At 44.5% G+C, this 27,224-nt stretch overlaps 2 long non-coding RNA genes across 2 annotated transcripts in view; one reads left to right on the top strand and one right to left on the bottom strand.

Moving 5' to 3' along the window:
- The first annotated feature begins 3,904 nt into the window (after nucleotides 1–3,904).
- Nucleotides 3,905–27,224, top strand: part of LOC311583761 — a 49,664-nt gene continuing 26,344 nt past the window's right edge. Inside the window, exons 1-2 of the long non-coding RNA XR_014774659.1 lie at nucleotides 3,905–4,096; nucleotides 5,736–5,980. This is a non-coding gene — a long non-coding RNA (uncharacterized lncRNA). The remainder of the gene's footprint in view (nucleotides 4,097–5,735; nucleotides 5,981–27,224) is intronic.
- Nucleotides 18,133–25,635, bottom strand: LOC311583759. Its single transcript, XR_014774657.1, has 2 exons — nucleotides 25,483–25,635; nucleotides 18,133–19,383 (listed from the first exon to the last, which is right to left on the bottom strand). It is a non-coding gene; the product is annotated as an uncharacterized lncRNA (long non-coding RNA).

The raw sequence follows: 27,224 nt of genomic DNA, 5'->3' as shown, positions 1-27,224 counted from the left end.
AGAACCAATTCCCATGAGTTGTCCACCGTTTTCTGAAAGCATGTCCTGGCAATGTGCGCACACGAAGGAAAAAAAATAAGTAAATACATGTATGGTAACAAAAGAAAACACAGGACTACCAAACGTCGTATCTCCTACCAAGCTTTCATAAGATCGAGCACAGCAGTGTCAGGGATGGACTTTTTTTGGCAGCCACATGTTGAAAATCTGTATCTCTGATTAGACCTAGGGATGCATATAAGGGCTTGGTATCTGTTTGCAAAAACCAAGGTTCTAAGCAAGCCAGACGCCTGCCTGGACGCATCCTTGGAGAGATGCAGACAAAAGTGTACCCATGGGCAAAAGCTAAATTACCTTCAGAAAACTGTCCTATTTTGGCTTCATATGACAGCAAATGGGCAACCAGAGTCAACAGAGCATGACCACACGTCACAGTGTGTGGCGTCAGTAACAGCCCTCCCACCAATGCAGCATAAATTTCCCAGCTGAACATAAATTTAGTTTCTCTGTTACTGATTTGTTTTTGCCTTCGTATGCCTCTCCATTCTAGAAAAAACAGTCGAGGGCCAGGCGGTGGTGGCACACACCTTTAATCCCAGCACTCGGGAGGCAGAGGCAGGTGGATCACTGTGAGTTCGAGGCCAGCCTGGTCTACAAAGCGAGTCCAGGACAGCCAAGGCTACACAGAGAAACCCTGTCTTGAAAAACAAGACAAAACAAAACAAAGACAACAACAACAAAGAAAAAAAACCACAGATAGTTGAGAACTGACTGTTGAAATAAAAAATAAGAGCTTAAAGATATAACCGAATGGTACCCATTTTGCTTTGGGTTCTACTCTCTACCATGGAAGAAAACAACAAGAAAACCTGAAATCAACCTGCAGAGAAAGTCACTTTGGATCTGTGACCCGGGGCAGAGGCTGTTGATTCAGTATCTAACTGGGCTCCCTCTCTGTCCACACAGTGTCGACAATAAGATGATATTATGCACGAACGCATGTAGAGCGGGCCTTGCATGTGGAGGCCGGAGGTGAACCTTGGGTGTCATTTCTCAGCCGCCTGGTTCGCTGAGATGGGATCGCGCTCATTTGGGTCTGGAGCTTTCTCATCAGGCTAGGCTGCTGACCAGCAAGCCCAAGGAGTGTGGCTGCCCTGTGGTGTCTCCATCACACCTCGCTATTTTCCATGGCTCCTGGAGATCGGATTAGGGGCCTCACACCCAGTACATGTTTGCACACTAGTTGTAGTAGCAAGCGCTTTACTCTAACTAAGCTACTTCGCCAGCCCATTGGCTTTGGTTTTTAGAAACCACGTGCACTTAGCTGGTGAGCTGTTAAAATGAGCTGTGCTTTGAGGTATGCGTTACTCAGGGGGAGAAAATATTTTCAGCACTACTTGAAGTTTTTATACCCGACAGTGCGTTCCAATTCCTACCCGGCAATCTTCCTGTGTCAGGGGTGTTGCTAAAGCATTACTCATGCGGCACCACTGGGGGAAAAAAAAACAATGATGAGCCCCCCCCCCCAACCCCCCACTCCCGCCCTTTTTTTTAATGTGTGTGAATGTTTAAAACTTGTTTGGGATGAATGCTTCAAACGATTCACCATCTGGTGCACAAATATTTTTGTAGACACGAATCCAAATACCACAAAATCACTGCTGCCATGGCCCAGGTTTTGCGAATCATTTTCTTAGGCAGGTTTTTTTTTTTTTAAAATAAATGTGATTATTCTAGAACTATGAGACTCTCCCGGCAGGGACATTAAGATTAGCCTCAAAAAGAAATCTTACAATGATGACCCATATTTAAAAAAAAAAAAAAAAGAATGGAAAGGAACAGTCATCTCGGAGCTAAATTGAAGGGGAAAATAACTTTTTTGGGTTTTGTTTTGTTTTGTTTTTGTTGTTGTTGTTGGTGGTGTTGCCATGCTAAGCAGGGTACAAAGGAAAATCAAAGTTGACACCCTCAGTGACATTCCTGCAGTCAGTGGATGGTGGGAGAAGATAAAGCTCCTCCGCTAAGCTGTGCCAGACTCCAGTTTCAGTTCTGTCAGGTGTAATCAGAGTCTTGGTTTTCAGACAAAGGCCGCTACTCCGCTTCGGTCAGAAGACACTCCAGGGCCAGCTCCCTACACTAAAAGGGGAAAGAAGCATCAATTCCATGGGCCGTCTCCCTCTCACACTCTGGGTTCGTTTCCTAATGTTCCACGTTAACTATAAAATCCTTTTCTTCAGTCTAATAAATGGAAGTAGTTTGTTTTAAAGGCTATGGCTGTAGAAATTGAGCTTCTCTTTGTAACCCAAGGCAAAGGCATATGGTGAGCCTGTGCATCACTGTGAGGGTTTAGATCAGCCCCCCTCTCCTTCCCCACACCCGGCTTTAGGACAGGGTGGGGGTGAGGGAGCCCATCCTTTTCCTTGGAAGAGAGGTCTTGTGTTTGCTCAAAATGCCACTGGGAAAACTGCTCTGTGGATGAACGTGGTACATGGAGTAAATTAGATTTCTCATTTGGAAGAAATATATAAATAAAAGGTAAACTGAACCAAAAGGCTGTTTCGGAGGACGCGGTGAGCTGTGGTGTATCCTTGCGCCTTCTAATCTTACTGGTCGGTCTGATTGGATGTCCGTTAAAATAAGCACGGAACCCGGGTTAGCCATATTATCCCAGGATGACTGGGTTTGGGCGCAGCCACCTCGGGAAGCACAGGAGAGCTAACAACTCCCATTGTGGTGATGGGCAAACTAAGAAAGAGTAGAAATGAGGCCAACCTGCTTTGTCAGAAACTGCTGAGGAAGTGATAGGGCCCTAATGGGCAGAAATTAAAAGCCTGCTGTGTGGGAAAAAAAAAAAATTAGCCATGACAGAGGAGCAGGAAGGAATACAGAACGAATGACAATCACAGGAAACCAGCCCACAACAAAAGAGGCCTGGCCTGCTCCTAGACCCAGAGTCCCCCAGAGTCCCTAAAAGTCACCAGAAATGCTGGCTTTTCTTGGATTCTGTCAGGGCCCTAAAGCTGGCTTGGTGGAGCTCATAATTTAACCCTTTTATATCCCAAGGTCTCCTTCTGAAGTGAATATCTTTATTCATCGAGTTCTTTGAAATGTTCCGTGACTACACCAGATAAGAATGTCAACACAGTTATTGTGAAAACAAAACAATTGTCCCCTCTCCCTGCTCAGCTTGGGAAAACACACATCTAAGGTTGGATTCGCTGGAAAAACATTTCTACTAAGTTATGCAAGAAGCAGAAGCATCAGCATTAGATGAAAGTGTCAGGGCAACAAGATAGTAACTGTAAAGGCATTTGATAGTATCAAGATTATTTAAGATCATAGCATATTTTGTAATCAAAGATAATGATGGGGTTGGGGGCGGAAATGGGATTGTTTCATAAAAATAAGAATTTGATTATTTTTTTTTAAGCCAATGTGTTTACCACCCATGATTTTTGGCATGCAGAAAAGGATAGAATCAAAGATGAAGTGTGTGTGTGTGTGTGTGTGTGTGTGTGTGTGTGTGTGTGTGTGTGTGTGTGTTTTGTTGTTGTTGTTGTTACAAGTTGATACTTAATCAGAAGAAACCTAGGAAGCTCCTGAGTTTAATCGGCCAAGACGCAAAAGCCTGGAGAAAAAGACAAGGTTAAGTCACTTGCCCCACAATCACTCAAAACAAGCGGGGAGAGGAGATTATAGAGCAAAATGAAGATGCTAAATAGGATTAGAAGACCAGATCCAACCACAAAGGGCTGACTCAGGGGACAAAGTGGATAATAAGGCAATTTCAGGATTCTTAACAACCCTCTGTGTCCAGGAAACGAATCGACCTCCCCTAACTAATAAACGAAGGAGCCCGAGTGCGCGTGCGCGCGCGCGCGTCACACAGGGAGAAGGAGTTAAAGATACCCTGGGAAAAACAGAGGCCTCTAATTTCTAAAACTAGCACACTTAAAAGAGAAGAAAGGAGAGAGGCTTTGTGTTTGGAACAATAGCAAGAGTGTGTAAGAGTGAGCCGGACAGTCTGCAGTAGACAGTGATGGAAGAAGGGCGTGTGAGACAGACAGCCCCGAAGAGATTCCTGGAATGCCTTCAGGTGACAGTGCATGAGGGGGCGCACTGGGAACTTGACCAATTGAATGGGGTTTTACTTTAATGTATTTTAGCCTCTTTTCTTTCTTTGGGGTGTGGGCAAGCAAAGGTGTCTAAAATGATAACAATATACTAACAGTGATAAATTAAGGGCCATTAGGATTTCCTCTCAAATAAATTAAGATGACTTAAAAGGAGTCAAGTCCTTAGTGAGGTGGGGAAAAAAAAGCTGTAGAGTTAATAATACTGCCATTGTGCGTGCCTGGAGGGCCCTTTGCAAAGACAGAGATATTCTGGGAAATCAGAACAAAACATATCAAGTCAGCTGCAAGGAACTGACTGAGAGAAAGCAAAAAATGGCTAGCTTTCCCTTGTCACTCAGGAGCAATGGGGAAAAAAAAAAGTTAAATTCTAGATAGGTGAGATCACAAAACACACAGAAATACATGTGTTCACTGGCCAGCACAATCCAATCTAAGGGAAACTATTCTTTTGATTAAAAATATTCATAAAATATTTGAGACGGTGCCCACTATAACAGAATTCCTACCATGTGCATTGATTGACAGTTATTTACTTGGCATCGTTGCCATGGTGATCATATTCGAACAGGGGGTATCTTGGTTTCTTAGATAAGGAAGAGTTGTGCTGCCCACTCTCCTTGAGGATGCAACAGTCTTAAGGAACACATGTCAGCACAGACACAAAGGTACCCACAAGCTAACAAGAAGAAAGCTAACAGTAGCTGGGCTCCCTTTAGTCCCAGCACTGTGAGGCAGAGGCAGCAGATCTCTGTGTTCGAGGCCAGCCTGGTCTGCAAAACGAGTTCCAGGACAGCCAGGGCTACACAGAGAAACCCTCTCTTGAAAGAAAACAGCAATGACAACAACAACAAAAAACCAAAATGCCCCTCACACCCCCCCCCAGAAAAACCAAGGGGGCTGGGGAGATGGCTCAGCCTTTCAGAGCACTGACTGCTTTCTGTGAGGACCTGGATTTAATTTCCACCACCTACATGGTAGCTCACAATGGTCTATAACTCCAAGATCTAACACCCTCACACGTACATACATGCAGACAAAACACCAATGCACACAAAATAAAAATAAATAAATTATTTAAAGCCGAGCCTGGTGGCTCATGCCTTTAATCCCCGCACTGGGGTGGGGTGAGGTGGGAAGAGGCAGGTGGGTCTCTGTGAGTTCGAGGCCAGCCTGGTCAACAAAGCAAGTCTAGGACAGCCAGAGCTGTTATTTACACAGAGAAACTGTCTCAGAAAACCAAAAAGGAAGAGAGAAAGCCAGCAAGTTACCAATGACTCCACACATGCATATACCCAGCATGCACAAACGAGAGTTTCTCCCTCTCTGAGACGTCATGCCAGAAAAGGTACATAAGAGAACATCCTTGAATATCCATTTGCACAAATCCGTGTGGGGTCTGTGTGTGTGTGTGAGTGTGAGTGTGTACAGGAGCAAGTGTGAAGGTAGAAGCCAGAAGATAACCTTGGGTGCTGTTTCATAAGGAGACTAAGCTGACTGCCCACTGAGGCATCTACTTACTTAGGCTTTTGGGTTACAAGCACGTGCCATTGAATGTGAGCTCTGAAAAATAAACATCAGCTCCTTCCACTTGACTCCCAGGTTCTTTCCTGACGGAGCTGTCTCTCCAACTCTTCTTCCTGACTGAGCTATGTCTCCAGTTCTGTCAAACAATATTTTGGGACCAGGAAGACCCTCTGAGAAGGCCTGGTGACAGACCTAGAAACCAGGAGCAGAGAGAACACATATGTGACAAGAAACAATGGGACGCTAAAGCATCGTGGAATGGGAGACAGCTGAGAGTATGGGGTTAGGACCACGACAAGCTGGCTGTCAAGCTTTTCCCGGTAAGTGTAGGCCGGAGGAAACTGGCTACTTCTAAATCTTGCCTGTGCTCTGATTTCCTCATCTCAGAAACAGAATTTTAATAACCCCACTTAAGACTTGTTCTGAGTGATTGAGATAGTGCGTGTATAAGTACTCTGTGGAGAGTCTCAGGAGGAGAACGCAGCCTTGGACTGGGGATGCAGGCCAGGGAGCTGATCTGCACGAAACCCAGGGTTTGGTCCTCGGTACAGAGGAAGGAGGGCGTGGGCAGAGAAGCAATAAAAGCAATAAAAGGAAGAAAAGGAGGAGTGATTTAGAGGATACACACTGTGCTAATTTCCCTGGCATTGTTGCTGGTTGACTTCCTTATGTCTTTTCAATCCTCTGTGCTCCTCAGGAACCACAGCCTCACTCTGATGGGTGGTAGGAAAGTCTATTTTCCCACCAGTTTCTCAACTTGAATGGAGTTCTCTCCACTCAAACCCTACTCCATTTCTGCTTAGCTGGCAGTCATTGCCTGCGCCTGAGAGCACAGAGCTCCCCTCCCTCCTTCCCAAGGCTAACACCCTTCTTGTGTTGTGATGTCAAGGCTTCTTGAGTCTCTGGCAAGAAGATCTTTTCTCTTGCCTCAGTGACTCTGTCAATTAATACCATTGCTGCACCAATTCTGCTTCCAGAATGAAGACTCTGAAAATCTCTACAAATGGCACAGAAAATCTTGGGTAATGGGCCCTAAAAACGTCTACGTTAAAGATGGAAGTCAAATTGCTCACAAAGAGGACATCTCTTTGTTTGGAAAAGACCTTTGATTTGAAAGCGGAAACTTCCAAAGCTAAATTATCTTGGATGAGAAAAGCATCAGGAACTGAAAGCTGGTGGCGGGAGAGGAGGGGAGGAAGCAAGAGGAAGGGGCGCCGGATGGTGAGGAAGTGAACTGGGATTGTTGTTGCAGACCTCCCACAAAGCTAGCCAGTAAGGGGCTGGGAATGGCTGAACGAGCATTTAAGCACAGGATTCTGGCTTTAAGTGATTGACTTGGTTGTGATATAGTTTGTTTTTGCCCTCATCCTCTACCAGACTGTACTCATGAAACAAAAAGCGTCTGCTCTGGTGAGTTTTCCTGAATAAAAGAAAATTGGGTATATATTTTCAATCACCTTTCAGATGCTCCCTTATTTCAAACTATCAAATGGAGTAGTAGTAGTAGTAGTAGTAGTAGTAGTAGTAGTTATTTATTATATTTGTTAGGTGTTCTTACCAGCCTACTTCTAGGTTGCCTAGCAACCTCTGACGTCATCACCTGCTGCCACCAGGTGCCCAGTAGAAAAAAAGGACCTGTCCAACATCCCAAACTCTCTCTTACTGCTCTTTCTCTTACTCTCTGTCTTGTTCTGTCTCTCTGGGGTACACTCCCCATTCAACCCCCTTTCTAGAATAAATTTCCTTCCTTAAACCAACTATGTGTTGGAGGGTTTTAAAAATCATCATAACAATATTTTACTGTGTATTTGTGTGTAAGCACTTAAGTGTGTAGTGTGCATACAGGCCAGAAGTACCTTCCTCAATCACCTTCCACTTTATTTTTTTCAGACAAAGTTTCTCCCTAAAGCTCACCAAGGCAGCTGGCTGATGAGCTCCAGGGCCCTCCTTGTCTCTGCCTCTTCAGCACTGGAATTAGAGGTGTGAACCATCTCTCTCAGCTTCTTACAGTAGATTCCTGTAATCCAAATCTACGTCTTCTTGGTGTGAACATCTGTGCCCCCAGGCACAGATTAGGGTATCAATGGACCCAGGTGATGCTCAAAAATGAAACAAAAAGATTCTAGACTATAGCCCAAGCAGTAACAGCCTTTATTTCCTCCAAACTTGCTCAATTAAGTAAGGGCTGGATCAGTAACTGTTAGATCCATAGTGAAGACCTTCTCAAAGGTCTCTCAAAGAGGCTCTGCACTCTGTGCATCATTTCAATAGGTGTTGTACACCTTCCTTAGGCACTGAGGTGCTCTCATCTTTTTCCTTTTTTTTTTTTTTTTTTTTTTTGGTTTTTTTGAGACAGGGTTTCTCTGTGTAGCCTTGGCTGTCCTGGACTCACTTTGTAGACCAGGCTGGCCTCGAACTCACAGTGATCCGCCTGCCTCAGCCTCCGAAGTGCTGGGATTAAAGGCATGTACCTCCACGCAGTCTCTCGTCTTAAATTTAATTTCTTAATGGTTATTTTAATTTTTTTAAAAGTATATTTGTGTTTAGCCAGCAGGCCTGTCTGTCTGTGCACTATGTACGTGTGTACCCGGTGCCTGCAAAGGCCAGAAGAGGGTGTCAGGTTCTCTGGATCTGGGGCTACAGACAATTGTGAGCTGTCATCCGGGTGCTGGGAATTGAACCCAGGTCCTGTGGAAGAGCGATCTGCGCTCTCTAATCACTTGAGTTATCCCTTCAGCTGCCCTTCCCATTCTAAACACACATACTTCTCGGGGTTTAAAAAGAAAGGAAAAAAACAAAACAAAACAAAAAAGCCCCGAGTGTTTGACTAGAAGGAACAATCTGGACTGAGAAGCATCAGAGGGTCACCACCTCACAACTGTTGCCAAGAAGGAAATTAAAACTCAAGATGAGGTTAAGGCGAGGTTGGGGAGGAGGGGAACCATGACCTCAGAAGAGATTTGTTAAATCACCTAGGCTTTCAGGGCTGCTTAGACCTAAAGAATGTGAGCAATTCTTCTCCTCCCACACAGCCACTCTATAATAATTAGTCTTACTGCTTTTTTCCTCCACAAGCTATTACCTTAATTATTTTAATTAGATTGCTCATGCACGCAAGTTGTTTACAAGCACTTTTCTTTTTATGGCATATCAATAAACAGGAGAGAGAAACGGCCATCTTGGAAGAAGCCAGGCAGTTGTCACTAGATAGGCCATGGACCCAAGCCTGGAAGCCTATCTTCCACACTAGTCTGGAAACTGCCCAGCAGCCCAGGACACTTTCCTAAGGAGAGTGAGAAGTCTCTTCCCTGCAAAAACTGAAGTCCCCTGTGTCCCTCCTGTGGTCACTGACAGTCAAAACCATGGGTGTACATAATCTGTTTTCGATACAGTCCTCTGATGTACTCTATGCATCGTAAATATTCAAGGTTATGGGTGGTTAGTTGCCAGGTTTGATTAAGATTCCTCATACTTGGCATTTCTTAGCTATCTAGTTGATTCCTTGTTTCTCGCTTTACTAGTTGAGTGACTGTGAAAACATTTTAACTTCTCATTCTCCATTTACCAATCTGTCATATAAATGTAAAAGGTGAAAATTGGTAGAGTTCTTTGAGGATTACGTATGTTATGTACCTCTTCTTGCTTTCTTCTCTCTCTTTCCCTTCCCCGAGACTTCTTAGCAAATTTGGATGCTCTGAAACCAGGATGCTCTGGTTCTAGACTTCTGCGCTCTTTCTAGCTTCAAATTCACCCTTAAATTTACTCTTTACATAAACACAAATGCGAAGGCTGGGGGTGCAAGATCTGTTGGAAGAGTGTTTGCCTAGCATGCATAAAGCTCTGTGTTTGAGCTCCAGCTTGGAAGAAACTGGTCATGTTGGCTTATACCTATAATTCCCAAACTCTCAAGAGGCAGTGCCAGGAGGATGAGCAGTTCAAGGTCATCCTTGGCTACTTAATGAGTTCAAGGCCACTCGGAATATAGAGATCCTCTTTCAATAGAGAGATAGATATTAATAGATGGATAGGGGAATAAATACATACCAACAAATGTGAGCGAGTACAGGTAGAAAAAGAATCTGAAAAATTCTTACTATTTGGATGGACACAGTAGAACACTTGGAAAGTCATGAATTCCTTTCTCCTTTGTTGTTTTCCCCCATGTTTTGTTTTGTTTTGTTTTGTGTGTGTGTTTCTGTGTGTGTGTGTGTGTGTGTGTTGTGTAGTGTAGTATGTGTCTGAGACAAGGTCTCCCAATACTACTCAGGGTAGGCCTGAACTCTGAATTGCTTTTTCCAAATAACTGGATGAAGTCATGAGCCACCACACTGGTTTCATCTGCCCCAAAGCTATGCACACTTGCGGCTCTGAGTGGGTCTCAGCCTGAGTGCTATTTAAGGGGAGGATTGAGGGGGTGTGCATGGCAGGCTTGCAGGGATGCAGGCTCCCTAGGCTACTTACCTCATGGCATTTGCCTCAGGGTAGGAAACAATAGGATGAGGTGAAAGGTTTGCTAATCCAAGTCATTTGTTTTTAATTTACTATGTAAAAATCCAGCTGCAAGCTTTCCTTTGAATAGAGCCCAGGACTTGAAGGAAGCCCCATTGCTTCACCTCTGCTTGGCCCCTCCATTGCTCAGGTGTAAGGGAAAAAGAAGTCATGCCCAGTAAAGAGAATTCTTCACCGCTATCCCTCAAAACACAAGCTCTTTAAAACAGATGCCAACAAACCCAATTTTTTAAAAAACAAGGTGGGGCTGCTAACTCTCTACCACTGTAATGTCATTTTCATCTTTTGTTGTTGTTGTTGTTCAGTCATTTAAAAAATCTTTTACATATATTTGTCATGGTGGGGAGGGTCACATTTATGCCACCGGGTGCATGTGGATGGGCTTGCGGGAGTTGATTCTCTCCTACCATGTAGGTAGATAACACTAGGTTGTCGGGCTTGCAAGGCCTTTTCCTGCTAAGCCATCTCACCTGTCCTGCTGCTCAGTCTTTACTGAGTAAATAAAAGCAGAAAAACGTTCTGTCTAGTACCTTTTTATGATTTGCTGTAGAACAGGGGAAAATAATTTGTTCTATGTTTCAACGGAAACATTTGCAGTTGATTTGATGTTCAGGTTAAAGGTACTAACAGTAGTATCCCCAAAACAAAAACAAAACAAAAACCAGAGATGGAATGGCTCCCTTAAGTATTCAAAAGGAATCCTTTGGCACCATCTTGTGGATATTTTGGTGTAACACAGAAAAAAAAACAAACCTTCACCGGCTTTAAGGCAAAAGGACTCTTCCAGCACCCTCCTCTGGGACATTGCAAAACAGAGAGAAAAGAAACAGCACCCACAAAGATCTTAAGCCTGTGTTGTTACTTTTGAATAAGCTTGGAAGGGTTTCTCAACCCTGCCACTGCTGACGTGTGAGACCTGACGGTTCTTCATTTCTGGGGACTCTCAGGTGCACTGTAGGGTGCTAAGCGATAGCCCATCCAGTTAATAACGGTATTTCTCTGTAACATTCAAAAAAGGCCCTTTGCCCCTGCTTTGCCAAATGGCCCCAGGGTGAAGGAGAGTTCCAAGAGGTGGGGGTGCGGATGGGGGTGGCGGAGTGGGGAGCCTAGAGTTCTCCTTGCTTAAGAACCATTGAGAAAGAGCACACCATGAAACAGTCCAACAATCCGATAAAGTAAAAGTTAGAAGGAACATTAAGAGGTCATTTAACTTTCATCCTCCCAATTGTTCTAAAACAGAGGGGAAAGAATTCAAAACGTGAAAAGCTGTCATTATGTAATTACAAGAGCACTGACTAGAAAAATGCCACAAAACCACCTGTTTACACAAGATGTAGGCTAGGAATGTGTCACTTACCCTCATGCCGATTCCTGTGGAAAATTCTGTCTTGAGTGCCTCTGATTTTCATGACTGCATTATATGGTTGCATCAAGAAATATGTATGTCTCCAGGAAATCAAGACTTGTTCTTATGCCTTTCAGCTCCATCTAAAAAAGTATCCTACTTTTCTCTCAAATCTCTTCGCAGTGAGCAATTGCAACCCTTCACCATATTTTGTGTTCACTTAATATTTCTGCCTCTTCCTTCCAGATACAGCATTTTCTAAAAGCCTTCATCAACACCTTCATCCATGTCAAGGAGAAGCCTCACTATAGTAATCTAGCTCATATATTTCAAGTTTTAAAAAAGATTTATTTATTTATTATGTATACAATGCTCTGCCTGCATGGACACCTACAGGCCAGAAGAAGGCATCAGATCACATCATTGATGGCTGTGAGCCTTCAAAGCCTCCCTGTGGTTGCTGGGAATTGAACTCATGACCTCTGGAAGAGCAGTCAGTGCTCTTAACTGCTGAGCCATCTCTCCAGCCCCTATCTTTTAAATTTTATCTCTCTTGGCCATCCATTTTACTCTATTCTCCTTCATTATTACCAATAATTCATTTATTGCTTGTTTCTTACCTATTATAGCCCAGGTTTAGTTTTAAATGGCAGGGATAGAAAGATTTAAATTGACTCCTAAGGACATCCTCATGTAATCCAGTAGGAAGAACAGAAAATTTATCATGCATTGTGCACAGCAAATGATAGAAGGAAGGTGCTTGCGGAGGGCCAAGGGAGCTTCGAAGAGGTGACAATTCATCTGAAGGATGAATAAGAGTTTACCAGGCAATGGAAAAGGCAAAGAAAACTCCACTCAGAATGAATGCCTGTGTGGATGGGCGTCCTTCCTCTCCCTAACACATGGCGCACAGCTGACACCTCAGAGCACCCACCTCTCTAAATACACTCTGTGCTCTGCTGCTTTCCCAGTCGTCTCTTCCTCGTCTGCCTCCCTCTCCCTCTCTGCCCATCTTTTTTTGTAGAAACACTCAATTCAATCTCCATCGTCCTTGTCCTATCCAGCCCTCATCTCTCACCCCGTGACCTTGACCGCCACTCACCCAGGCGGTCTACACCTCTCTGGAATCTGGAGAAAGCCTCCTGGCGACTCTTGCCCACAGCCCCTCTAGTCAACCTGGCTGCCCGCAAGGCACCTCATACCTCAGAATCAGGCAGCGAGGAGAACAACTGCTATCGCCAGCCTTCCATGTGAGATAAGCTCTGTGACAGGAAGAGGTGGGCAGGAGATGACAGTAACATAGTGACAGCAGTGTGGCTACAGCTTAAAGGTGACTTCCTGCCCTTAGAAGATCTAGTTTATGGTCCCCTCCAGCTTCCATCTTTTCCATGGCCTATGAGGCCGGACAGGCTCAGCTCTCACTTCTCCTCACCTTCTACCCACTCTGCTCCGTGCTCCTTGGGTCTTATATGCACCGCCCAGGGCCTCTGGGCTTACTTAGCGCTCATCCTGCATTCTTCACTTTCTTGGCCCCGGGATTTCTCCCCTTTGCCTTCCCTGCTCATAATCTCTCAATTATTTGTTCTCTCTCTCTCTCTCTCTCTCTGTTTATGTGGTGTGTGTATGTGTGTTTGGTGTGAGTATGTGGTGTGTGTGTATATGTGTGTGGTATGGGTGAGTATGTGTGGTATGTGTGTATGTTGTGTGAGTGTATGTGGGTGTGTGTATGTATATGTGTGTATGTATATGTGTGTGTGTGTGTGTGTGTGAGAGAGAGAGAGAGAGAGAGAGAGAGAGAGAGAGAGAGAGAGAGAGAGAGAGAGTCTATGAGCAAGTGTGCGCATGCCTGTGCACCATGCCAGAGACTGATCCAGGGTGACTGTTTCTGTGAGGTCTCGAAACCACTCTTTATAGGCTAGCAAGCTCTGACCGTTCCCGGCAGCTCTTACCCTACTTGGCATTTCTATGTCTCCTTACTTTGGGTCGCCCTCCATGTGAGCAAGGCTTTTCCTTCCTTGGCTCTCTGCTGTTTCCCCAGGGCCTGGAAGAATGCCTTGCATACAGTTGGTACTAACTAAACACTGCCTGAGTGGGTGATGGAGGACACACCTTGCAGCTACTTCCTCCACATTAAAATATCGCCTGAGTAGAGGAGCGGAATCTCCTAAGACTCTGAAACCTAGTGAGACGTAGAAGGCTTTGGAAGCTGAGAACGCACACCCTGGTAAAGGCACGTGACTGCAGGTGCCATGTGAAAGTATAGAAAAAAAAATCAGCCTGAAGACTAGGGCAAAGGTGAGCCAAGAGCTGCACATTCAAGCAAGGCCACAGCTCTCAGCGAACGTCACACCTAATTCTCCTGGACCTTTAGAACTTTGCACTCTTTGGTGAGCTTGCTTAGGTAAGCATAAGACAAGGTTTTCTCTTGTGCAATCAAGAGCATTTCACTGTCACTGGCCTTAGGGTACTACTCTGACCTAGTAATGTTTTGAGAAGGTCATTAACCAATTATAATATTTGTTCATTGTTGAAGGAGGAAATTCATTCACCAAATACTTACAGAGGACCGCATGAGTGCTCTACAGAGGAGCAAAGTGATAAAGGATGAAAATCCCTATTTGAGAGGAAATTATGAAAAATGAGAGTGTTTATGGTCACAGAGGAGAGAGAGAGAGAGAGAGGGTCATGGCAGTGTTTTCAGGAAGCGAGGGTTTTTGCAAGTTTGAAGGGGACTTGAAGGAGAGTTGATACAATACGAAATTCTATTTTCTGGTTTAGATGCCAGCCCTGTTACCTGATATATGGCAGGAAAACATATTCACAAAGAACACAGAAAGAAGTGGTAAAACTGCAGTCAGCTTGGGGGCTTCATTCTCAAATCACCATGTTTCTTTTCAAAAGGAAGAGTGAGCCTTCTAGAAGGAAGACCCGGAATGGCTAGGATCAAGGCGGAGATGTAGCCTTACCATGGTTTTTATGGGTCTTATTTTTATTGATTCAAAGTCTAAGTGCTTGATGTGGGTCTTACTACTCCAACAGGAAGAGAGGATGCCCACACCAGCCTTTCCACCAGCTCTTTACATGAGGTCACAGCCTGAGTCAGCAGATCTATACTTCTGGAAAAGGCTGTGAGTTGCTTTTCATTACTTTGACAAAATGCCTGAGAAAACAAGGGAGACCAGTGTAAATGTACAGTTTCAAGGGTTTCTGTCTATATCTTCTGGTCCCCATGTTGAAAATGCAGAACATCATGATGGGCAGCTCATAGTGGGGCCAAGCAAGTAGTCACCTCATCACACAGAGGAGACAAAGTGTGACAGGAAGGAACCAGGACAGATGTTCTTCAAGGGCATGTACCCAGCCCATTTCTTCTATCGAGGCCATTACTTCACAATAGCATAGTCAGTATGAGCTTATCAGTGAATTAACTGACTGATACAGTTAATGTCTTCATGATCGTCATGTCTTCACCTCTTAACGATGCCATCAGCTAAGGACCACTCCTCAACACAGGAACCTATGGCTCCATTTATAACAGAACCATGTAGAGCCATAGGTAAGCCATGAAGTGAGTTCCATCCCACACAGACTGTGAGGTAATACACTTCTTTTGCTTTTAAGCTATCAAGTTATACAATATGTTACCCAACATAGAAAACCAACACACGTGGGTATCAGAAACCGTGAGGTAAATTAAGGTTATTTCCAACTTTTATCAATTTTTTTCCTAGCACTAAATATTTACATACATACACACACACACTAAATGGAAATTCCCCTAGACCCTCTTTTTTCCAGAAAAGAGATTTACAACTTGTTAGACTACCATATGGGGCGAGACTGAAGCCCAGTCAATGGTGGGAGGGACCACACATTAATCTGGACAGCTTAATGTACATAGCCCAGCCCTCTATTAAATGTCAATTTTACTTCAGGACTTGGGAGGGGGCATCTACTAGATCTCTTTGTCCTTCTTCCCAATGTGACTACATTGAATACTTCTCCTTTTTCTGCTTTTTGCTATTATATTGGCTGTTTTAATGGGCTGTTTGAGGGCAGGTGGCCAAACTTGGCTTCTTGGGGTTCCGAATGTGACCCAAAGTTTCGTAATGATGGGAGCAAGACTTGGCCAAGATCTGCAGATAACCATGGGGCAGGACAGGGAGACTCAAGCAGAGTTTACGCAGGCAGATTCTTAGGTCCTAGACTCCTTAAGAGTCTCAGCTTTGGTGAACTGAAGCGACGGCCCTGTTGACATCCTCTCCTCTAGAATCACACATTCGTGTGTGATTGTCCTGCCAATGTGACCCCTGTGAGCTTCGTCATCCTGGCAGCCATGCCCTTTGGCCTCAATCTTGGCTCAGCCAGGGGAAAGTTTGGCAGAGATCAGAGAGGGAAGGGAAGTTCAAAGGAGTTGTTGTCCTGAGTTTCTCCCTATGAGAATGCTTCTGGTGGTTGTTTTTTAGAACAAAGTCCATCACTCTCCTGACCTGACCCTCTCTGCTCAAGGCTCCTGAAGCCTTCTCTCCAATTGTTGTTTTAGCACTAAAGTAGTAATTTGAGCTACAAATACCCCCAGATAATTGAATCATACCTTTTATTTTCCTTAGATCACACATGTACAACCAATCCCTTTATAAATAAACTCCCCTTGGTACATTCTACTTGGAGGTAAACTACTATTTTCCCATTATTATTATTATTATTATTATTATTATTATTATTATTATTATTACTGTTATTATTTATTGGCTTACAGGTATTGTTTTCATATTGCAGTTGTAATCTTTGGTTAATCAATTGTGGGGACGTTTCCCCAGGTTGTTGAGCTTCGTTTAATATAGATCTTGAATTGCTCTCTTTATGTGTTCACTCAAGACCATACTCTGGAAAATGTGGTCTTGGTCTCTGACCCACCTATGGCAATGGCCTCTTCCATCCTGTTTGGGGTGGGATAAGATCTCTGGTTGCAATCCATTTGTAGTTCAAAACCAGCTTCTTCTGAGAGGCCACAGTTCTCTTTAAGGACCTGGAAAGACTTTGTCATGTGTTCTTCAGTGGTCTGTCAGAAGTTGTTTTTAAACATTAAGTGCTTCCTTCCTGGGCTCCCATTCTAATGTGGACATCAGATGGTTTCACTGCTGCTACGTGGTAGAATTCTAGGCATCATCCATTTCTCTCCAAGGGTCCCTCTATCTGGGACGCAGTTGAGATGACAATGTGGTGAAAGCCACACTTCATTCCATGTGATGGCTATGTTCCAAAAGTCCGTGACTTTTCTGGATGTATACTGAGGACTGAGTGTCTCATCAGGGTACCTTGATTATTATTTATTTTTTAGTTTAATTTTTTAAAAAATTTCACATGTATGAGTATTTTGCTTGCATGGATGCCTATACAATAGGTGTGTGCCTGATGCCCACAGGGGCCAGATGACAGCATCAGCTCTCCTGAACTGTAGTTAGAGATGGCTGTTGGCTCTCACTGAACCCTGGTCCTCTGGAAGAGCAGCCAGTGCTCTTATCCACTGAGCCATCTCCCCAGCCTTTACCCTGATCATTAGCGTTGATCCTGTCCTTAGCTCTTGGAAGAAGGCTCTTCCAACCTCCTAACTTCTGTACTATGGATCAATCTCCCTACCTTACAAAGAGATTCTGATGCCTACTACAAGGGTCAGTCTGTCCCTAAATTATTTCTTGACCTTAAATAGTAGAATTATTGGGCATTGAAGAGGGAACTCCAAGTACGTACAGGGCTAGTGCTCCTATTGCCTTTACAGTCCCTGAGCTGCCCAAAGTAGAGTTCAGCATTACAGGTATGATGGAAGTGTTCAGAGTGGGCATGGCTTCCTCAGAGCAGTCTGACCTGCTGAGGGTCCATCCAGACTTTATGTTCCCTTGGTTGAGTACATTTATTTCTTTCCTTAACCTCATACTTGGTCACCTCAGAATGAGAAATGAGTTCTAAATAGCCACTCTTTTAACCTTGCACAGTGGATTTTACAAAATCTCTGGGAAAGAAAGGATCTTGCTTTGGACCACAACATCGCCTTAGTCTAATGGAGAGGAAGCGTTGGTTGCATGCCTTTGGGAAAGGAGGTATGAGGGAGAACAAAAGGGACAGATACATTATTACCTCTCCCACCCTCCTGAACTCACAACAGCAATGAGTCAGATTCTGAGCTGAAGATACGCAGCAGGAGAAGAAGCCATGGTGGAGGATGTTTAGTTCTCAGAAGGATGCCATTAGAGGGAGAGACATCTTAGAAAGGATGGCATACTTAATGGGTTCCAACTTTTCCCTCTCTTCATCCTTCCTATTCCCCTCCTCCCCTCTCACCTCCTCCTCATCACCTCTCTCCCTCTTTCCCTCCTTTTCTCTCTCCACTTCCAGTAGACTCTTGGTATACTGTCCAAGCTGGCCTCAAACTTGTGATGTCTTGCCTCAGTCTCCCTTGTGAAAGTCTCTGCCAGCAAGATCCATCTTTTGAAATGAGGCCTGTTTTTCTTTTGGCCTGGAAATCTCTGTCATTTACAAACATAAGCATGAAATCTGTCTATTAAGGTGGGGGAAATATTAAAAGGGAAGGAGTCAAAAATCTGAGAATACAATACAACATAGACTGTGTAACATTGTTGAACATGGACTGTTTTACACTGCTGAAGGGAGAAGCTGTGGTTATGGAGTCTCTCTCTCTCTCTCTCTCTCTCTCTCTCTCTCTCTCTCTCTCTCTCTCTGTCCATTTGTATGTGTTTTGTACACATTCAAAGACAGATGCTGGTAGATTTGGCTGAGTTAACTGAGATAGGACTAGCTAGAGAAAGGAAGAACACCTTAATCAGAGTGCACAAAGGCCCTTTACCACAGGTACTGCATGCATAGAGGAAGCGCACTGTAAAAATCACCTGCATTTAGGCCAAATTTGTAAGCAATAGAAATCATCTATGAGAGTGAGGAGTCATTGTTTAACATGCATGGATTTCTGTTTGAGATGATAAAGGGTTTTAGGAATAAGTTGATGGCTGTACAACATTGTTGTTAGTATAATTTATACCACTTACACATATCCTTAGGTCAAAATGGCTTTGTATGCCCTCTCTGTATAAATTTACCTCAATAAACTCCACCAATTAATTAAAACATGAAAAATAATCATCATTCCCCAAAGTTTCTTTGCAACCATGAGAAGCCAGTGTCATTGCCGCAGACCTAGAAATCCCCAATCTAGTTTTTGTCACTGTAATTTCTCATTTTCTAGAATTTCATATAAACATAATCATAAATTACATAGGTCTTTTATGTCTGGCCTCCTAAACTTATAACATCTTTTAAATTAATCCATATTATTGTGTGAAGCAGTCTCTCATGACTACGTTTGCTATTGGCTGCTGCTTTAAGGATATATGACAGAGAACTCCAAAGGGCAGCAATGATGCTGTCTCTGGAGGAAAGGGACAAGCTTGCTCGCTGTCTGTGATGAAAGGTTCGAGTCCTCTAAGCTTAGGGCTTCTCTCTTCTAACACTGTCCATGGTGTGTGTATCTGGTGATATCTGGTCTTCCTTTGGATACATTGTGGGCGCTGAGGCTTAGGAAATAAGTACAAATGTCAGGATATGCCTCTTGCAGTTGTAACAAATGATTAGGGCCTTTGTCCATGATCCAAGAGTCTCACGTCTTCTGCTGCCAGCCTAAAGCCATGGCCAGCTAGTTTAAATTATAAGTAAGGAAAAATCTCGGGGGTGGGGGTGGGGGAGGTCTTCATCATTCTTGGCAAAGAACTATAACCAAGATGGGGGTGTAGACAGATGGTACCCTGGAAAGGAAAACTGAAGGCCCCGCAGTCATTTTGCAGGTTTACTCAGGAGCCCCTGGGAAGCAGAAGTGGACACATTAACCAAGTGTTATGATCAAGAAGGCATTGATCAGCCGGGCATAGTGGCGCACGCCTTTAATCCCAGCACTCGGGAGGCAGAGGCAGGCGGATCGCTGTGGGTTCGAGGCCAGCCTGGTCTACAAAGCAAGTCCAGGACAGCCAAGGCTACACAGGGAAACCTTGTCTTGAAAAACAAAACAAAACAAAAAAAAGAAGGCATTGATTCGTTTTTCCCCCCTTTTCTGTTTTTAATATTTCTTTTGGAGATAAGGTCCCATGTGTCCAAACTGACCTTGAACTTACTACAAAGCTAACGATGATCTTGAACTTTGGATCGTCTTGTCTACCTCTACCTTCTGATTGCTGGGGTTACAGGACAGCTCCTTCAGGGGCTCCAGCCAGGGCTTCGTGTATGCCAACCAAGAAACACTCTACTAACTGAGCGCGCCAGCTCCTGGTTCTCCTCTCCCTCCTCCCCTCCTCCCCCTCCTCCCCTCCTTTTCTTCCTCCCCCTCCTCCCCTCCTCCCCCTCCTCCCCCTCCTCCCCTCCTTTTCTTCCGCCCCCTCCTCCCCTCCTCCCCCTTCTCCCCCTCCTCCCCTCCTTTTCTTCCTCCCCCTCCTCCCCCTCCTCCCCCTCCTCCCCTCCTCCCCCTCCTCCCCCTCCTCCCCTCCTCCCCCTCCTCCCCTCCTTTTCTTCCTCCCCCTCCTCCCCTCCTCCCCTCCTTTTCTTCCTCCCCCTCCTCCCCTCCTCCCCTCCTTTTCTTCCTCCCCCTCCTTCCCCTCCTCCCCTCCTTTTCTTCCTCCCCCTCCTCCCCTCCTCCCCCTCGTCCCCCTCCTCCTCCTTCAGCTGTAAGAGTGAATTAGAAAGTTACAGCTTTGCTATTGACCTTGACTCAAAGTCACCGCCTGGATAGTACCTTGGCTGTCGCTGACTACTGTCTGAGCTGCAGACCTTCTTCGCCAGTCCAGCAGTGGAGTTTTGGGTCTGCTCCACCATAGCAAATGGAGTAATACTCATCGTTCAGGTGGGAAGGAGACGTGGCACTTTTTGGAAACTAGGCCATTATGTGGCTCAACCACACCTACAGGCTGGCATAACCAACCTGACACTGGGACAAAAAGTAAAAAAGCCTCAAGGACACGAACTCTGGTGCCCCTTTTCTGACCCCGTCCCCTGGATGGGGAGGCCTGGTGGCACTCAGAGGAAGGATAGCAGGTTACCAAGAAGAGACTCGATACCCTAAGAGCATATATAGGGGGAAGAGGTCCCCCTCAGTCTCAGACATAGGGGAGGGGAGTAGGGGGAAGCGGGAGGGAGGGGGGAATGGGAGGATACAAGGGATGGGCTAACAATTGAAATGTAATATGAATAAATTAATAAAATAAAATAAAATGCCTCAAGGTTTTCTGTGGCCAGTTCTGGAGCCTTGGAACATTTATGGTGAAACTTTATGAGTGGTATTTTGATACCAGTCCAGATTAAGGTAGACTCCTTAAGCATATTGCCAGAGGCATGAGCCCAGCAGAAGTCAGGGGAAAAAAAAAAAAAGGCACACACCTAACAATCCTGTAAAACTGTGGCTATGACTTTGAGATCTTGACATTGAAAATAAAGCACTTGGCTGGTCTAAAAGATTGTACTTTCTCTTGGTTGACCCATGGTCAGCTGTCCCACAGTGTGAAATGCAAAGTAGGTGTCAAGCCCAGCCAGCTAGAGAGGCTCTTTCCTCTTTTGCTGATGGCATGCCTCCTTCTTCCTCTACCCTCACCTCAGTTATGGATAGTACAGATATTCAATCTCCTTTTCCATTCATCAAATACTCCCTCCAAGGCTCAGGATGTAGCCCAGCTGGTGAAGCACTTGCTCAGCATGCACCACACCCTGGGGGCAGACCTTAACACTACAGAAAACGGAGCTTGGTGGCATGTGCCTGTCGCCTCAGCCCTTGGGAAATAAAATGAGATGGATCATAAGTTCACCTTCTTTGCAGCTTAGAGAGTCTGAGGCTGTCCTGGCCTCCAGGAGACCCTGTCTCAAGACAAACACAAACAAACAGGAATACTTGTATCCATGTGCACCTCAAGTGTTGGGCAATGGCATGACCTCAAAACTTGACTCAAGAAGCTTTCTGACTGATTGTCAGCACAGTAATTCCTAAAAGATCGCCTCTTGACCAGTTTCTGGATAATGATCAGGACAAAAGGGATGGGTGGTTGTGTGTAGAATCGAGACGTGACCATTCCTAGGCACACGATGTCCACCCCCGCCCCATCTCCCCTGCCCCAGCAATTCTATGACAGCTTGTTGATGCTCTCCATGGAGGTTGTCATCACAGGCAGCCTGGGAAATTCGAACTGAACTCTAGTTCAGCCATCTGGATTCTCAAGTGAGATCCCCATTGTCCTGGGTCATAAGGATAATTGTCACTTGGCTGAGCACACATTCACCAAACACCCTCCTGGGGCCCGCACGGGCAATTAGGGAGACCTTCACAGACCCTTTGATGAAAACGTTTGACCTTCTCAATGGAAAAGTCTTGATGTGATTGAAGGGTGATTGATTGCAAAAGCAATAAATGATAGTTCCGGAAATGGACATAAGAATTTTGAGCAGTAGGGGGCAAGCACCAACATTATCAGGCAGTGTGGAAGGGCCTCTGTGAGGCTCATGTTTCCTGGCTTTTATCCATCATTCCTGGTTTCTAACTTTCACTCCAAGGCCGACTATACAGACTAGAATTTCACTTCCTCCAGGTGACTCACAGAAACTAAAAAAAAAAAAAAAAAAAAAAAAAAAAAAAAAATCCAATCTTTCCTGTCTCTTTGTCTTGGCACTGACCATAAAGATTCTCTCATTCTCCAACTTACCTTTTCTAGGAAGTAGGTAATAAAACTTGAGGGATCTCACCCATACCCTGGAGAGGATAGTATATATACACACATATGTGCAATCAGGAAGCATGTGCAAGCAGATGTTGTCTCACTGGCTGGGTCTCCCATTAGCCCATCAGCAATCCTGCCTATGCAAAAGAGGCTTCATCAAAACCCAAAAGGACCAGGTCCAGGAAGTTTCTATGTAGCCGAACACATCACGTGGCTGTTCCTGGAAATGGTAAACCCATAAAATACTCAAAAGCTCCATTTTCCTAGCCCAGCTATACATACATCTGTCCCTCTGCATTCCATACACAGTCATTATAATTAAAACAATATAGTGTTTCTCTGAGTCCTGAGCATATTAATCAAACCTGAGGAAAAGTTGCGGGAATCCTAGTCATGGCCAGTGGGCCAGATATGCACAGTTAATACAATGTGGGACTTGCAACTGGCATCTGGGAGGTGGGAGGAAAGCAGCCTCAGGAGACTATGTTCTCCAACTGTGAGGCTTGACATGATCTTGAAGTAGACAGAGCCAGTGCTGAACTGGATTGGAGGACACCAGTTGGCACCCACGTGAGTGCTTCTTGGCGTGTGGGGAGATCTGGAGTCAGAAGGCCCTTTGTGATGGTTGTTGTGTGAGAGTTAGAGGAAGAATGAGAATTTTATTTACCTCAACACAACTTCAAGCCCAGAGAAAGGGAGGGGGTTGAATAGTGGGTTTTTTTCCCCTGAGGGATAATGCCCCACTGAGACCTTTCTAAATTGGTGTAAAGGCCTTGAGCCTAACTTACTGACCAAGGAGTGAGCTTGGAGACCCTTGTAGCCTGTTCCCCTAATCTATGCAGGTCCCACTTAAGGCTCCACAGCAATGGTAGGCAACCCTTTCTTCTTGGGCACGATGCTTACACTGGGATGTTGTATAATTTTTGGAACCGAGGCACTAGCCTTCCTGCTAAACATAGTGGTTTGCAGTGTAGCAGTCGTCTTAAGAAACCTTCAAGCATTTAAGGACATACCAATGAAAATGCTCAAGTGGCCCTCAGATTTAAAGGAACCTTCCCGAAAAGATTACTCTTGTGTGACAACAGTAAAACTCCACTGTCAGCTTGCCTAGATCTAGACTTTACTTAGAAAAAGTAAAAACACTTTTTACTATGTCTATGAAGGTATCCAGAGGGGCTCTGGTTTGGGGTTCAAGGAAGAAACTGAGATGAGCTGTCACTTTGGGTAACAAATTGATTGGAAGAGTTATTAATACTATGGACAGACAGACAGACAGCAGTACGGTAGGGGCTCTGAGGAGAGATCAGTTTCTGAGGCTCTCTGATAATCCAGAGTCAGGCCACATGAGATCTGCAGATGCCTTGGGGCCAGTGCGAATGGTACCTGCTATTCTACCAGAATCCAGATATCCAAGCGTCTGCTAGACAGAGTTAGAGGACCACACACGGGGGCTTGCCATTTTCCTGCAGCTGCTGTGGCTATGAGAAAGAGACTTCTCTAGGCAGGCAGAATCCTGTTGATGACAATGTAGTTGAGAATTGTATGAGACAAACTGAGCAGATTGAGTTGTTGTTATTTGTTGGGGGATAGTCTGATGTATTTTGATGCTAATTACAGCTTGCTATCTCTGTGACTCAACTTTTGCTTAATAAAAAGCCATCCCACCTGGGCAGGGGAGAGATAGGTGGGGCTAGGAGAAAGAGAGGAATTCTGGGAAGAAGAGGACTGCCAAGAGGAGAAAGGAGAGAGACCCTGAAGGGAAGAAAGGAGGCTGCCATGGGTTAGATGGAAGAGAAGCACATGGCAGCTTGGATGGAGAATCCGGCCCAGATGAAGAACATTAACAAGTATTTGGGATTATGGATGGGAGGTAGCTTGATAGAAGTTATTAAAAACAGATGGCATGGGATTGAGGCAGGGATCCCATGCCTGCCCCACTATGGGAGGTAGTTTAGAGGATTGATATCTGCCCTGCCCCCAGGTTAACTAAGGCTATTTTAAAATATAAGTGTCTGTGTCTTAATTGATTGCTAGCCAGGCCTATTTCTTCTTCTTCTTCTTCTTCTTCTTCTTCTTCTTCTTCTTCTTCTTCTTCTTCTTCTTATTATTATTATTATTATTATTATTATTATTATTATGTTTTATTTCTTGAATTCAAGGCCCAGAACATGCTAAGCATGTGTAGTACCACTGAGCTATACTCCAGCCCCTTCTATCAAAGGATCATAGCCTACAAGATTTATGATTTCCATTCTTTTGAATATCAGGAAACTACGACACTGGGATTTAAATATCCTGAGAAGCTCATGCATCTAGTTAAGTGACAAAACTGGAAATCAAACCTGGATCTGCTTGGAACCCACAGGATTGTCTCCATTAGTTCACACTAGGGCATCACTTTCAGCTGATCCTCAATTGTTTGCGAGGCTTGTCAAGGCTGTCTTAAGGAGATGAGAATTTAGCCCTTCTGGTCTCCCACATCTACCTCTGCAAGCCAGCTTCCTGCTCCTGAACCCAGCCCTAGGCCAGAAGGCCAGGCACTGATGACAGACTCTGTGTCCTGCTCCAACACTCACAAACGGGGACAAAGGTTAACATGTGAGTGTGTATTTCATAGTCTGCATTGTAAGCATTTTTAATATAAAAACCTGTTGGAAGGACATCTATTATGTGGACCAAATCCCATCTCTCTGGAAAGACTCTTTGCTCTTAAGATCTGGCTGGCAGCAACCAGAAATAGCTCTTTAAGCACGTTTCACAAACCATTTACGTATATAGATATACATATGTAAGCACACACACACACACATATCTAAAGATTGTATATTATAACACTTTTGGGCTGGGAGGACACCACAGGAGTTAAAAGTGCTTGCTGCTCTTGCAGAGGACTGGAATATTGTTCCCCAAACCCCAGATCAGGTGGCTCACAACCACCCATAACTTCCTCTCCAAGGTATCCGATGTCTTCTTTTCTGACTTCCATAGGTACCTGCACATACAGGCCCATACACACATAAATATGTAAATAAAAGAAATCTTAAATCTATATTATGAAATTTTCTGCATATAAACTTATATAACTCTGACTTCTACCCTTTGCTCAGCATTATCTTTTCTTCCCTCAATAATTTTCACAACAATAACCTCAACATGATATAAAAAGGGAGGGAGAAAGAGCATAATTACCAGACAAAATCAACGCCCTCACCTCTGCTCCTCTTGCCCTTTGGCCCAGGAAGTCTCTTCCCCTCTCCTCATTGAGAGAGCTTGTCTGCTGATCACATTCTGCCCAACCTGTGACTGCGAGAAAATCTGGACTTTGCACAGGAATGACTCCTCCCTAGCAGCTCTCCATTTTCCACCCTCACCACTACATCCAACAGACAATCCAGATTGTTTTAAAGAATCAAAACAACAAGGGGAAAGGTGAAAGACATTCTGAAACTGGGGCAGAAGTTATCAGGAAGGTGGCTTTGCTTGCTTAATTTCAGGGCAGACTCTTGCTTCACTGTGAGGCCGGCAGCATTCCTTTAACACTGACCTGCTTGAGGTCATCCCAGAAGAAGCAAGAACAGAAATGACACTGCAGACTTCATCTTTAGAGATTTCTGAACCAGGACGCATATGGTTGTCAATGAAATGGAGACGGACGCACTTGACATTTGAGAGGCTGCCTTAAGTTGAAACGGGGATGGCGTATTTTGTTTTGCCCCTTAAATCTTTTGCATTAGGAACACTTGAACCTCCCTTTAAACTTCCCTAAAATTAAGCATGTAGCTGAAACACTTATCTAAATTTAAATTGCAAAAAAGTATAAAAGTCTCTTTTCTAACTTGCACTGGGCTTTGAAGAAGAAGGTCAGAGAGGTCTCAAGGGGACTTAGGGGGTCTCTCTGTGTGTTTGCTGGGAGAAGTTATTTATTTTAGATTTTTAAAATGTGATATTCTTTTTCAGACCAAGAAGAAGGAGGAGGAAGAGGAGGAGTGGGGACGAGGATAAGGAAGGAAAGAAGGAAAGGAAGGAAGGAAGTCAGAAAGAAAGAAAGAAAGAAAGAAAAGAAGGAAAAGTAGAAATAGGGATGTTAAATGCTTTTCTCTCTGAGAATGCCCCTCAGTTTGTTTGTTTGTTTGAGACAGGGGTTTTCTGTGTACCTCTGGCTGTCCTACAATTCACCACACAGACCAGGTTATCCTCAGACTCAGAGGTCACCCTGCCTCTGCCTCCTGAGTGTGCCAAGATGCCTGGCTGGTACTGTTTTCTTGATGAAGTTGTTTAAGAACTAAAGGGACTGTCAGGATGATGTGCCTATCTCTTGGAAATAAAATACCATCCCTTGTGTTATAACTAGCAAGGATTTACTGAATGACTCTTACAGTACAATTATCTTTGTTGGAACACTCTGTATGAGCCGAAGGTGTTGGCACATACATGTCTATGACGCTCACCCTTGAGAGGTGGAAAGAGAAGAGTTATAGACTCAGGAATGAAGTTTCCAGGAGAGTACCAGATTGAGGTTTTTTTTTTCCCCCATGTTCTGTGACATCTTCAGCAATAGTGTCTTAATGTCACGTTCTGGAGAGTATCCTATACGATTGGCACTAGCTTGTAATCCTTGGGAGGTCTACAGGAATCCCACTGGGGGTGGAAAGTGTATGCAAAGGGGTGTAGTATGGACTGTTCCGCCAGGTGAAAGGTTTTTATTGTGGGTAAGAGAGAGAAAATATCCAGAGGCATCTGGAAGAGTGTAGAGCACTGATCTCTATCCTTCTTAGAATAATGCAATAAATCATTCCCTGTCTCTTCAGGTTCTTTCAGGCATAATTACCACCTGATGCCAGGAAACCAAATGCTTTCCTCTGGTCTCCTCCCAAGTGCCTGCTGGCTTGAGGCGCTGCCTTGGATCAGCATTCCATACTCCATTTTTTTTTCTTCAAGCCCCCAACCAGCAGG

This window comes from Acomys minous (genome assembly GCF_964271855.1).
Source record: "Acomys minous genome assembly, chromosome: 14".
NCBI classification, from domain to species: domain Eukaryota; kingdom Metazoa; phylum Chordata; class Mammalia; order Rodentia; family Muridae; genus Acomys; species Acomys minous.
This window is presented reverse-complemented; position numbering and strand designations above follow the sequence as displayed.